Raw genomic sequence first — 15,348 nt, 5'->3', positions numbered from 1 at the left:
AAGTACATTGAGAAAGTGCTTCAGAGATTTGGGATGTTTGATTCCAAACCAGTAAGTACACCACTTGCTACGCACTTTAAGCTTTTAGCTTGCCTATCTCCTCAGACAACTAAAGAGGAACAGTTCATGGCTAGTGTTCCTTATTCAAGTGCAGTTGGCAGCATCATGTATGCAATGGTTTGCACCCGCCCAGACATTTCACAGGCAGTGAGCGTAGTTAGCAGGTATATGGCTAACCCAGGTAAGACTCATTGGCAGGCTGTGAAATGGATACTCAGGTATCTGAGGGGAACCCTGAACTTTGGGTTAATATTTGATAGAGATGTCGATCTCAGTTCCAAAGTTACTGGTTTTGTTGATTCAGATTATGCTGGAGACTTAGATAAAAGAAGATCATTGACAGGTTATGTTTTCACTCTGTGTGGGTCAGCTATCAGTTGGAAAGCAACACTGCAATCCACTGTTGCTTTATCAACTACCGAGGCAGAGTACATGGCAGCAGCAGAGGCTGTTAAGGAGGCCATTTGGTTGAAAGGCTTGGTCAATGATTTGGGTTTACAACAAGATGGGATCTCAGTATTCTGTGACAGTCAGAGTGCAATACATTTGACCAAAAATCAAATGTATCATGAAAGAACGAAGCACATTGATGTTAGGTACCATTTTCTCAGAGAGATTGTTATAGAGGGTGCTATACAGATTCTGAAGATTGCTACTACAGAGAATCCAGCAGATATGATGACTAAGCCAGTTGCAGTATACAAGTTCAAACTTTGTTTGGACTTGATTGGTGTTCGCATTTTGTTATTCCCGTAAGGGATTTGGTGGTGGGGATTGGTTTTGTGGTCGGAGGTTTTTTGTGTTTTGGCAGAGTTCAAGCCAAGGTGGAGATTTGTTATGAAGTGGCTTGAATTCTGATTGAACAGTGCAAGTGTCGTAGGTTCTCTCAAGCGGAGGCTCACTCAGCTTGAGCGAAGTCAGACAGAGAGCTTCGCTCAACATTCGCTCAACATTCAGCTCGAGCGAATTCAGACAGAGAGCTTCGCTCGACATTCGCTCGACATTCAGCTCGAGCGAATTCAGACAGAGAGCTTCGCTCAAGTATCGCTCAACATTCAGCTCGAGCAATATCCAAGTCAGAGAGCTTCGCTCGACACTCGCTCGACACCCAGCTCGAGCGAGTTCAGGCAGAGAGCTTCTCTCAACTCTCGCACAACTGTTGGCTTGAGCGAAGTGCAGAATATCTACGTTCGCTCGACACTCGCTCGACGTTCGCTCGAGCCAATGTTCACAAAAGTGAATTCTCACTTTTCCTATAAATATCAAACGGCGCCTCTCTCATTTCATACTTCTTCAGAATTCATTTGAGTTAGTTTTTAGTGTTTTCTAGAGAGAGAAGTCTAGAGTGAGTTTGAGAGATAACTTCCTTGTGAAGTTTTGTTGTATTGATTTGTACTCCATCTCTGTTGATAGTGAAATCTTCGATACCGACCCCACCAGTGGACGTAGGCTCATTTTGAGTCGAACCACTTAATTCTTGGTATTCTTTCTGTGTGATTGTCATCAATTTCTTTCGTTTAGTTCCGCTACTATACTTCGTGTTAGTCCTAGCTACACTTATTCCCAACAGTTTTGGTAGACCTTTAGAACATTAATACGCAGGTTGTATCTTTTCAATTGTGAAGTACTTTTGAATATCAGTAAACAATAATCCATTCCCAATGGTAAGTGTTTAGGCTTGGGATCAGCAGAATTCTAAAACAACAGAACCAACTGGTTTCAAACTGGGGGAACATCTAGAGCAATGACCCCAACAGTTTGGAAGACATCTTGAGTAGCACTGGTGTATCCTATGTGCATTCTAGTTTATTCGAAGTATCACAATGGTTTAACGCCGTCGACTTATTGGGAAAAGGGAGGAAAATCACTTTGATCTATTGTTTCGGAGAATTAAGTAGCTTATGAGGAATGGAAAGAAACATATTCTATTTGATCTTGAAGCCATCATATAGCACTTCTTCCAATCCTGGATAGAGGATTGCTTGTAGGAATGACATAATGCTAATCCATGTTCCACACGACCAAGGAAGCATGTTTTTTAATCTCATTACGACTTGGGTACGGTTCAAAGAAGGGTATGATTAACTCGTTGATTTTGGGAACTCACTCCTCAATATTCGAAATATGCCTTTCTATGAGCATTACGTTCTGCAGCTCAAATGGCCTCTTATGAAGTCTCTAGCTATTGGTCTTATTCTTATTGTGTGCCTTGTGAGCATGTTTAGATCAAAGAAGGCAATCGCTCGGATTTTCCCCTAACCCAACTCGGGAACGAACCAGAGGTAAACGCAGCATGGGAAATGCCCGCGTCTTTTCACAAGGGTCATTTTGAGTTGTGGGTCACAGGGCGGGCAACTTTATTTGATCAAGGGCTGGGGCACAAAAGTCTTAATACTATCCAAGAGTGAAGAACCCAGGAGGTGTCTGCAATGAGTAGAAATCTCACTCACCGACCTGAGAGATGAGCAAACACTCGTACACGACAGCAAGGGACCATGCAATGAATGAACGAGCTCCAAGGAGGGAGGAGAGAGGGAGTCAAGAACCATGCTTTTAGAGAAGTGGCGGTCCGGATCTTGTTTGAACTCTGAGAATAACTGACTATAAGTTGTCATAAGACTCATTCTCCAAACGGGTAATGTCATTAAGATTAGTGATAAGCAGGGTAGTATTCTTAATTACAAGCTGGCAAACATGGTCTTGTATTTAGAAGGAAAGGAATTTTTCATTGGCACTCCCTTTATAAATCAATTTTTAATATCTTATCCCATTCTCTCTATTTTCTCTCATGCACTAAATTCTCATGTTTCTTTGATGAAGAATGGCAAGAGACTTTTCTTCGATGTAAAAAAGAAACATTGGTAGGAGTTAAATAATCTGCATTGAAGGCAATGGAAGGAATTATGGATGATATATGCATACATGAGGCATAACGTTAATCCGCCTATAAATGCCATTTAGGCTCAATTTGCTGAGGCTGTAACGGCATGTTTGGACAACACCAAACATTCCCAAAATTCTCACAATTCCCAAAGTTTCTCACTTCATTCTTAAACATCACTCAAACACAAAATATTTCTCTATTTTAAATTTTAAAATTTTCATCTAATTATTACTCAAATACAATAATTAATACAACTTTTACAAACTTCAAAACAAAAATAATATTACAAAATTATATTTAAACAAATTTTTAACTTTTTCTCTTCATTTTCACAAACTACAATACAATACTTATCTTAAAACAAAATTATTCGACTTTATCTATTCAACTTTTTTTGCTACTGCACTGCTTCTCCTTCACAGGTAATTGAAACTACGTTTTTGTATAATAATCATATTCATGCTTCTTATTACATTTTTATGCCTATAGTATACACACAATCAACTATACACTATATATTATTTGGGTCTTGGATCGACTGCTCATCCAAGGCATCTCTCGGACCAGGATTATGATAAAGACATTTATAAATGGTGAGAGTCATGGGGGGAAAACCATCGCAGACAATACTACATTTTTGTTGAAGTTAAGGTACTGGGAGGGGGCACATTATGCTATGAATATTTGGTTTTTGTTGAAGTTAGGATACTAGGAGGGGTATATTATGTAATGGTGGTAGAAACTACATTTTTGGTGGAGATAACTGTGTTTGGATACACTGTGCGATTTTGGTGGAAATTATTGGATATGTGTTGGTGTTTTGGTCTATTAAGTTATGTGGGAATGAGAGTTGGTATACTTGTAATGAAATAGTCAAGCATGTAAATCTACTTCCTGTAATAGACTTAGTGCAATTTTCTAAAATGCATTTTTGTACTAATGGAATTAGTGCAATATCCTGTAATACACGCTTTTGTGATGGAATGAGTTTACAATTTTCTTGCTTCCTACGTAGTTTCCTGTAATGCGTGAAATTTTCTATAATGCATGGTTTTTTGATGGAATGAGTTTACAAGGTCTTATGATAGCCAATTATAGAAGATACGGATACTTAAAAAAAAATACTCTCTACGGGTGAGAATGAACCACAGATTTGAATAACAATTGATTTCTTGCCTTCCCATTGATAACTTTGGCTGCTTAAATAAGCAAAGCCACGTACACGAAAAATGAAATGAAAGGAAAAACGAGTAGCTAACAACTGAACTGAAGCACACGTAAAACAGAGCATGCTAATACACGTAGAAACAGAACATAACTAACGGAAATAAAAATGACGTAACTCTCGCAACTACAGAGGACCCATTTGCACGTGAAACTCTCGCCTGCCAAGACCCAGTCCATTCCTGCTCTTCACGTGTTTAATGGTTCCGTCTGCATGCATGCAATGGTTCTTCACGTCCCATGCAATGGTTCTTCTTCACGTCCAACTTATCCCAAGTATTTGGGATTTGGCTTATGGCCTATCACTTATGTAAAAACTGAAGCTGAAACTGCCAAGTGAAGATATACAAAAATCTGAAACTATTCATTCATTCCCAAAAGTAAAATATTTACAAATTTACAACCAAGTGAATAATCAATAATGCCCATACACCAGTAATAAATTTACAAAAAATCCATTACATGTCAATATTAAAAAGTACTATCTCAGGAATGCCCAAAACATTAAAATGCTTTCATCCCATGTGCCATAGTCTCGGATCAGTACATATAAATATTCATGATGTCGAATGGTTTGGATATCCATTGCTGCTTTTTGAACGTGAGATATTGTTAGTGATCCTACTTGATTCAGGCACTGGATAAATTGGTTCTTGGATAAAACCCTACAACAAATGGCAACAAATTTTAGATCTAACACGGACCCAATATTCATGATTCATATGCCAAATGCTACTCTCTGCCCTTGCAAAACCAACATAAAAGAAGATAACTTCAAAATTGAAAAAAAAAAAATGATTAAAACTGAGTGTTGTACCTTAAATTGAAGATCAATGATTGAACCAAGAATTAATGGAAAATCCGAATTTAATGGTTGGGTGGGGATTTTTTTGGTGGGGATTTTTTTTTTCTTTAGTGGGAAAGGGGCTTTAGGGTTTTCATTCGAAGATAGGTTCCGATGCTTGGTTTGGCATGCTGATTGATGAGATGCTTCTCTAGTTTGGCGTGTTGGTGCTCTAGAATTTCTTCAAAGATCGACCTTGATTTCTCCCTTGATCCCCAGGAGTCGAAGATACTCCCTCGAAATGTAAAAAAGAATATAAAAAAAATAAAATCGGAGGCACTAATAGAGTCAGCTAGTTACCGTTGTCGAAGAGCGAGGGAGTCTAGAGGTGAGCCAAAAATAGAGCTGGGTGAATTTGCTTCTTTTAAAATGAATCCTATATGCTGAGAATGGTGCAAGGACGTGGAGGGAGGGGGAGGGAAAGGAAGGGAGACTTGGGTTACGGGGAATGGTGCATTAATGTTGTATTTTTTTAAAAAAAATTTTACTTTTTTTTTTAAGCAAGTTGCATAATGTTAATAAAAGCTGCATACGTAATATTCTGGAAATTAGAAGTTAACAAAATACATCATTGTTGGGAAGATCATTTTCACTATGAAATTACAGTAATTAAGGGAGAATTTGGATTAGAGGGATATTATCAAAAGCTTGTGTTGTCGTTGTCCACTGCGCTAGGTTATGTGCACATCGATTTTGTGATCGATGAATTTTTCTCACCTTCTATTCCTTAAATGAGTCAAGATGGTGTCTGATATCATTGATGATTGGACACACGATCCATTCTTGGATGGGGGAGATATTTAAAATTTCTTGGATGGTGACTCTTGAATCCTCTTCTAAGATTATTCTTTCCAACTTTAACTTTTCAGCTTCTTTAATGGCCATTAAGGCTGCTGATGCTTCTCCTACATTTGAGTTTATCCAGTTGATGAGGTCAATTTTTGCAAACAATAATTCTCCAATTTCTCCCCAACAAAGAGATGCAAGGATAGATCCCTCACTTCTAGTGGCCACATCAAAAGTTATTAGTTGATATCCACCGAGTTGCTTTACTTCTGTTTCTTCAATCTGGTTCTCTTGTCCGGGCCATGCTTTGGTGTACTGTTTAGAAATTTTAATCACTGATTCAACATATGCTGAAATTGAGGGCATTGCAAGATTATGTTCTGACTGATTTCTTATGAACCATAACTGACCCATTGCAATTGTAGCAAAAATTTAGAAATCATACTACTCTTCTTCAGGGATTTTCAAGATGAGAGATGAATTAATGATGATGTTGATCCAATTGGAGATTGGTTGATTTGCAAACTGAGAAGTATCAATCGACCACTTAGAGTGTCTCCACATCACTCTAGAGAAGATGCAGTTTAAAAAAAGATGAGGTAGATCTTCAGGCTTGGTTTTGTAAAGGGGACATCGGATTTGATCTTCATTAATTGTAATGACTTTACTGATCAGAGTTTTTATAGAGAGGATATTGTGACTGATTTTTCAATGAGGCATCTTTAGTCTATCCTATAACTTTATCTTTTAAAGTATCTTTAATTTTTACTTTTTACTTTTAGGCTGTCAGGTGTTTTGTCTTTTATATTTTACCTTTTTATTTTTAGGCTCCCAGGTGGCCACATAATTCGGGATGGTGGTTTCGGTATTTTTATCTGGAAATGCCTACTTATAACACTATTCAACCACAAGGGCTGCTTCCAGTTTTCATATCCTCTTTTGTTTTCAATGGTGTAATCACTGTAATGTACACCGGTATGGTGGTTTCGGTATTAATATGAAATTTTAATTTTTTGTGCTTATGCCAAGCATTTTTTTTTATGGTATGGATAAGTAGTGGAAGATGCAATGCAGGTAATTCTGGGTCGAGAACTGTTCTATCGGAGATAATTAATGTCCTTGGTCAGTCTCTGCGCTTGATCTATCTCACACATCCCTACTTGAATGGCAGAGAATTAGAGGGGGAAACTTGAGACGATCAGATTCAGGGCAGGGATTTCTGGCTCGTGAAACAAATTGTGACCAAATGCAGCATAGATTTGAGGTGCCAGGATTCAGAGTGTAGATGGGGCTTACAAGCATTAAGAGGTGAAAGACGAGCAATCTTAAAACCACAGAACTACAGTAAGCTGGGACAAACTAGCTAGATGTAATCATGTTCTCTGCTAGATGTAATCATGTTCTCCTTTATGATCTGGAATTTCTTGGCATGTTTTATACTTTTTATAATCCATACATTGCCCATATGGATCCACATGATTTTGACGTTGATCTTAAATTCCATATTGGTCATCATACTCGTGCGGAAACCAGTAACCAGTCATCAATAACTAGTTGCAAAAGCAATTCGAGGCAATTTGGAAATTGTCGGCTTGACAAACTTTTTCCTTCCAACTCAAATGCTTTATTATTATTATTGATAATTCATTTGTTTTCTTGATAATGACACTGTAATCATGCTCACGGTCTACGTATTATGGCAGTAATTTGCAGTACTACTTTTTTTCTTTAAGACATTTACTTATTATAATTTTCAAATTCAAATCTTAACCCAATCCTAATTTGAAAGAAAGTGATAGGAAAAAAAAAGGTGAGGAGGAGATAAAAAGATCCAAAAAAAAAAAAAAAAAAAAAAAAAAAGAAAAAAAGAAAGAAGCCTTGTTTTAGAATTTAAAGTCACTTGAACTCCAAGAAAGGAACTTAAAAACATATTTTCTTTTAATATCTTACTCCTTCCTTTATCTTTTTACTTTATCCCTATAAATGAGTTTTTTAAGGTTATATATATATATTTTTTAAATGTGTGAGATTTGTAAATTCTAAAAGGAGATTACTACACCTATTGACAGTGAATTTCGAGAAAAGTCACCGATAAATATATTTTTTTTTCAAATATCTTTTTAAATCCCTCAAATATATTTTTTTTTAAAATAACAAATTCATCAAAAAATATTTCATTAACCATTAAATAAATAAATAAAACATAATCGGTGGTTTTTCTCAAGATCTATTCTAGGTGAAAATTTAATTTCTCATTCTAAAATTGTATGTAATGTTACTCGAGATGTTTGGTAATGTTTTTCATCCCATCACATATCATTTTCTTTCTAAATATATCTCAAACACAAACACTTTTAAACTAATCATAATAACTTTTTTAATTAATCATTACAACTTTATTAAACTTTCAAATAAAATATATAAAATAATTCAACTTTTTCAAATATAAAGATATTAAAAAATTATATTCTAACAATATTTTAGTTTTATAATATTTTTATTCAAATTCTTCTTTTTATTTTTTTAAAATTCTATAAAATATCATAATTCAAACTATTTTATTACTATTCACAAATCATTTCACTATTATTAACATATTTTTTTATTTTATCTCATTCTCAAAAAAAAAAAAATGATAAACGCATATCACTTTTTACACAATAACATTTTAAAAAGAATGTTATTTTTATAAATTAACTTGTAAAAATAACATCTTTTACTAAAATACTCTTATTTTACAACATATATTATAAAATATTTTGTGTGGATATGATTACTCTCTCCAAATATCCCTATAAACTTTCACGTGTGAAAAAATCTGATGTGAGAACGACCCACCAACTGCTAATTCCCTCCAAACACGTGGCATTTCCATAGCTTTTGTAATATAATAAAATCACGATCTAGTCACTAGAACACACCTCTTTCATGATCACCATCATCGTGATACACTACGTTATCATCATCGTCGTTTGTAGCATTATTTAAAAAAAAAATTATATATCAGTTAATGTTTTGAAGATTATTTAAATAAAGAAATTTTAGTACTATTTATAAACTGGTGCGTAACTATAAGTGATGTAAAAGCAGAAAGGTTTTATGTTAGTTGATAAAAGACTCTAAAATTAATCTGTCTTTGAGCAAACTTATTAATAAATTTAAAGAAAAATTATTAAAAAACTAACAAGTAAGAAAATTAATATATAGTTATCTAATATATATGTAGAAATAAACTAAGAACAGTGTGCTACGGAAACATTTATTTAAGACAAGTCACTTTTTATAGTGGATTCCCATTATTTTTTTTAAAAAAAAAAAAAGTTGATCGGAATATTATTTCATACGGCAATCCGCCTACATGGTTATATTTGATCCAAATCAGCATTCATTGGGTACGCCTTATTTTTGTCAGTTTGAATAGAAAAATAGTTTCATCTAGTCTCATTTTATTATTATAATTTTTTTAAATTTTTATATAAAATATAATAAATAATTTAATTTTTTTAAATATTAAAATAATAAGAATATTAAAAAATAATATTCTAATAATATTTTATTCAACTTTCAATTAAAATCATCTTATTTCATCTCATTTCACTATCCAAACGAAACATTAAAATAATGATCGGTACAAGTTTCAAATAAACAAATTTTATACAAATTTTTTTGTAAAAAAGTAAGCCTCACTAATAAAAAATAAGTTTTTTTACATTTTTTTTATTTGAAATCTAATTTTTTTACAAAGACTTGTATAGAATTTTAAAATTTATACAAATCATTTCTCTATTTTAAAATAATAAATTATATTTGCGGGGAACCGAATAACAAACTAATTTATTGCTGATTAGAATTATCAAGTAATGTGACTGTGAGCTTGCGTTCAGATTCATCCAAATTTACTCATTTTATAAAACTTATTATTTTATTTTAATACGAACTAAGTCCAATAATACAACAAAGACAACACAAATTATAGCAAAATAAAAAATATTTTTTAAGTATGTATATTTTTATTTTTTTGAATCAATTTTAAGTATGTATATAAAAATTAATTTTAGGGCATGCCTACAATATTTATGGGAATTAATTAATAAAAAATTATTCTCATTAGTTTTTTTTATAGAATATTCTCATAAATTACTATTTATTATCTCATCTTATATCTTATAAAAAATATCTCTATATTTTATGAAAATAAATTATAAATATAAAATATGAAAATAAATAATCACTAATAAATAGCATTACTCTTAATTAAAAGAGCAGGACTGAGATCAACCACGAACCATATACTTTACGTTAATAGAGAGCATGCAATTGACATTTTTGACATTCAATTTTTTTTCCCCCTTCACTTTAATCACACCGCAACCCCTTCTCTTTCCAATATGTATCTTAATAACTGTTGCTTAACGCCACATCTCCCTCTCTGTCGCTCTCTCTACGCGCCTCTGAGATCCCACTCAGATTTTCGACTCGCTCTCTCTCTCGTGTACCTACTTTTCTGCGATGGATTGCGCCGGAGATAGCCATGGCACCGTCGCGAGTCCAGACGCCGACAACAAGGTCATGCCAGGGACCTCGTTGTCCCCAGCCGTCCACCGCGCCCTGCATCTTATCCAATCTGACGACCTTGACGCCAAGGTCCAGGCCGCCCGCGATATCCGGCGACTCACGAAGACCTCCCAGCGCTGCCGCCGACATCTGTCCCCCGCCGTGAAGCCGCTAGTCTCCATGCTCCGTGCCGACTCAACCGACTCCCGCGAGGCTGCTCTCCTCGCCCTCCTCAACCTCGCCGTCAAGGACGAGAAGTATGTGACCTCAACGTCCCCCATTCTACTTCCTTCTTTTATTGGTCTTAATTATTCGAAATAAAACCCAACGAAACGAATTTTCAAGGAATCGTTGATATTCGTAGAGAGATTTTTAGTGGCTTTTCGCATTCGGATATTATATATATATCTATATATATATATATATCTATATATAATTCTCGCTTTCCACTGATTCGTTTAAAACTAATTATATAATTTATTATTCCCCCCTCCCCCCGTTTATAAAAAAAAAAAAAAAAATTATATAATTTATTATCCTCGGATTCCTCAATTTCTGTGGCAGGAAAGGAGTAGTTTAGTGCAGGCCTCGAAGATTCTGCTCTTTATTCTCTCTCTTTTCCTATTTGTTTATTTTTTATCTTTTATTTTTTTGGCTCGAGACTCGAGAGGGAGTAAAAAATAATGATTAAACTTCTCCAGCGTTGCAACTCTAGATATGCCTTTCTTTTCCATAATTTTCTCTGAGACCGACTAGCAAGCGGGAACTTTATGTTTTTATATTGACTATCTTGTTGAATTATTTGTTCCTTTATTTGGTTTGATTGCAACTTGCTAGCAGGCTCATGCTGTAGTTCGGTTTTCTCAGAGGATAAACATATGGGTAACTTATGTTATTCAAGAATTCTTCTGTTTCGAGTTCGTGTTTCATTTTCATAAAAGGAAATCGTCGAAGGAATTAGACAAGAGATACATCAAATGAAGAAACTGTTAAGTTGGTGATAGCAATGAGTTTTCGTAGTTTTGATCTTATAATTCGACATGATTTTGTACGGTTGAAAGCCCAATCGGATTGGATAGGTTGCTCTTTTCTTTTTGAAAAACACTAGATAAAAAGGATTCAAAAAGGAATTTCAAACTGATGTGACATTATGCCACGTCTCTTCTTATTTTTTTTCTTTTCCTTTTCCTTTCTCCCCCCTCCCTATTCCCGCCCCCTGCCATCTCCTTGCGCCCACTCCCCGCACTGGCCATGGTGGTCGCGGACCATCTCGTGGTGGACAAAAGACGCCAGCGGTCCAAGTGGTACTACTGGCGTGGAGCGCCGATAAGGAGGTTACCGAGAGAGGGAGGCGTTGCTCGGAGAGAATGGAGAGAGAGAGAGAAGGGCTCCAATGGCTGGGGGAGAAGTTTACATTGACGAGGGGCTGGGTGCGGTGGTGCAGTTGGGCTGCAACGGCGGCACTGGTAGCAGTGAGTGGGAGAAGCCATGTGAGAGGGGTTCGATTTCGGGAGCAGGAGAGGGAGAGGGCTGCATTGCTGGGGGATGGGTCCGGTCGGGAGGTCACCGGTGAGGGGCAACGGCCGCTAGTGGTGGCCGATGACGAGCTGCAGTGGCTGGGAGACCGAGTCGTGTGAGGTGCATGGCTGAAGGGGGAAAGAGGAGAGAGAGGGAGAGTGGGGAATGATGGACTAGGAAAAATGGAGACATGACACATTGATATCAGTGTGTGAGATCCTTTTGTGTCTCTAATAGCTCTCTTTCTTTTTTCCTCCCTTTTATTTGCTTTTTTTTTTTTTTTATCTTCACTATGAAGTTTTCTTGTTGTAATGTAGATTTCTGTTTGGTGAGGGAGAAAACTTATACCTTTTGTGATAGTGAAGGATTCTGCCATCGTTTCTTTCTCACCCTTTTGTGAGTGTACGAGTTACTTTTTGCTATCAAAGTGACGGTATAATTTTTTGTCTTCCTTTTTATTTTGCCTTCCTAATTGATGGCCCCTTGTTCCCAATTAAACCAGTGTGTTTCTATGGAAGGAATGATGATTGTGGTTGGATTATTTGCTGGTTTTATAGAAGTTTCTTTTATACGGACTCCATTGAGCTCTAGTTTCTTCCTTGATTGTTTTACCCATCTGTTTCAATCTGCTCTCGTCTTAAATCTCATGTTGGGCAGAGAGTTGCTTAACGCACAACAGCCACTAGTGTCTTGATGGGTGTGGCTTGATTAATGAGCGTGGATGATAAAAACATTTTGCTTTCACTTTGCTAGCAGATTTTATCGACAAAACTAATTGTTTAATGGAAGCATAAAAGTTGCCCTTGTTTCATTTTGCAGGAATAAGATCAGCATTGTGGAAGCTGGTGCCTTAGAACCCATAATTAGTTTCCTCAAGTCACATGATCTAAACCTACAGGAGTATGCAACTGCATCTTTGCTTACTTTGTCTGCTTCAAGCGTCAATAAACCAGTTATTAGTGCTTCCAGTACCATTCCTCTCCTTGTAGAAATCCTTGGACATGGAAGCCCACAAGCCAAGGCTGACGCTGTAATGGCCCTTTCCAATCTCTCAACGCACCCTGATAATCTTCGCATCATTCTTGAAACAGATCCAATCCCTTCGATGGTTAATTTGCTTAAAACCTGTAAAAAATATTCAAAAACTGCCGAGAAATGCAGTGCTCTTATAGAGTCTTTAGTTAGTTTTGACGAGGGCAGAACTGCCTTGACATCCGAAGAAGGTGGAGTGCTTGCAGTTGTTGAGGTGCTTGAAAACGGATCTCTCCAAAGTCGGGAGCATGCAGTCGGAGCATTACTGACAATGTGTCAGAGTGACCGGTGTAAATATAGGGAACCAATTCTTAGAGAAGGTGTAATACCGGGTCTTCTTGAGCTCACTGTTCAAGGAACGCCCAAATCTCAGTCCAAAGCTCAAATGCTTTTGCAGTTACTGAGAGACTCTCCATATGCAAGATCTGAGTTTCAACCTGACACCCTGGAGAATATCGTTTGCAATATAATCTCTCAGATTGATGGAGATGATCAATCAGGTAAAGCAAAAAAGATGCTAGCTGAGATGGTGCAAGTCAGCATGGAGCAGAGCTTGAGGCATTTAAAGCAAAGGGCTCTGGTATGCACACCAACTGATGCCGATTGCTAGTTGTTCTTCCGAAGTTCCATCGAAATGATTGTTTTTGTTTAGCTTTGTCTTTTCCTAGATGGGGTTTGTAAAAATAAAAAGAAACAAGGTTTAGCTGAGTGATGCCAGTCCAGGTCGTTATGGTCGCTCCGGGTGACTGGTAAATGTTAATAAACCCAAAGTTGTATCAGGTTGAAAAGCATAATTTTGTAGTTGATTGTAAAGGAACAGTTGTATTACATGTTATACAGAGTAAACGTTTTCTTTCTCCGCACTGATCAAAAAGAGGTTTTTTTTCTCCGTTACTTGACTCTATGCTCTTGATATAATTAGGGTGAGCTTATGCAGAGTGATAGAATTCATGGTTTCTTATCTGGACCTGATCCTCCTGTCATCATGTTAGTTTACAACTTTGAAACCCTTAGGAGTTGACTCAAGTGGTAAAGGCTTTGTACTTGAGGGTATGCTCCCTCTAAGTTTAAGATTCAAATTTTTTTGAGTGCAAACAATCTCTAAGGATCATCGGATTAAGAGATTTTTTTCTTGAATTATTCGAAATGTAATTACGAGAAACTCTTTGTCAACGGCTTGTGCATCTTCGAAATTAGTCGGGACGCTATTTCTAAACACCTAGTGGCTACTAAGACTTATAAAAAAATTTTACAACTTTGAATGGCTGAGAAAGCATATTTTGATCTCATGGGATCTGGACTTAGGTTACAGTTACGTGATTAGTGAAACAAACTAAGAATTTCCACCCCAACAAGTACATTGGAATCATTCGGGTTCTAGTTTATTAAAATATTCTTTTGACTTTAGTGTCTTCTTCTGGTTCAAGATTGATGGGCGTGGAGTCGGCATCCGTCCGTTGTTTGTTGATATGATCTTTGCTTTCACAAGTGTCAAATCTCTCTTATTTCCTGGATTGAATTCCCCTTCTGTTTTCTGTATTATAGAATTATTTGAAATCTCTATCGTATGATTCCTAAATTGACAAAAGAAATAAAGTTAGGTAGGGTGACCAAACTAGACTTGTCAGATGTGGGTAATTCTTGAAGGTTGCATTCACTTGTCAATGCAGTTTAACGGTTCCTTCACTCTTTTTTTTTCTCGTGTTTTGTTTTCAAATCCTAAGGTAGGAGGGTGCCCGTGCCACTGCCATTCACTGTGGAGTGCTTATAATTTTACCTACCCGTTGTTGAGCATCCGCATTGCTTCGTCAAATTCCCGTCTAAAATTTAATTAAAAGTGAATGTTTTATATAAATTTAAAATCATTCACACCATAAGTTCATATTAAATTTGTCAAAATAATAATATAATATTATTTTTTTAATAATAATATTTTTAATTTTTTTTTCATATCTTACTATACTAACCATATATTAATTATTATGGAAAACATGGATTTGATATTTTGGAATAAAATATTACTTTTAAAGATGAATAATACAATTTCAAATATAAAGAAAGCTTTAGAAATACCGTAGCGCATATTTAAAGTTTCTATCATTTAACTACTCCAATACAACTCATTTCATCTATATTATTTCAAAATTTGAAGATCCAATTCCAGAGCTCAGCTAGGACCTCTGGAGTTACACTTGTAATGGTCAACACATTTTCCTTTTAATTGATTTCTGTGTCACATTTACAGCATGGCCATTTGAACTTTAAATTTTAATTTTTATCTTTTAAGGGGATGGCAATATTTTTTGAAGTATTTTACATATGATGATATGAATATTTATAGGTAAATGATATGAAAAATAAATAAATAAAGAAATTTTTATATTAGCAAATTAATACTAACATGTTAGTAATACGAAGGATGTGTCCTACATAAGCTTATTGCACA

General features: G+C 35.7%; 1 pseudogene; it reads left to right on the top strand.

Moving 5' to 3' along the window:
- Positions 1 to 10,173: 10,173 nt before the first annotated feature.
- Positions 10,174 to 13,761, top strand: LOC121252247 (annotated as a pseudogene).
- Positions 13,762 to 15,348: the final 1,587 nt, after the last annotated feature.

This window comes from Juglans microcarpa x Juglans regia, chromosome 2S, assembly GCF_004785595.1.
Source record: "Juglans microcarpa x Juglans regia isolate MS1-56 chromosome 2S, Jm3101_v1.0, whole genome shotgun sequence".
In the NCBI taxonomy this organism is placed as follows: domain Eukaryota; kingdom Viridiplantae; phylum Streptophyta; class Magnoliopsida; order Fagales; family Juglandaceae; genus Juglans; species Juglans microcarpa x Juglans regia.
This window is presented reverse-complemented; position numbering and strand designations above follow the sequence as displayed.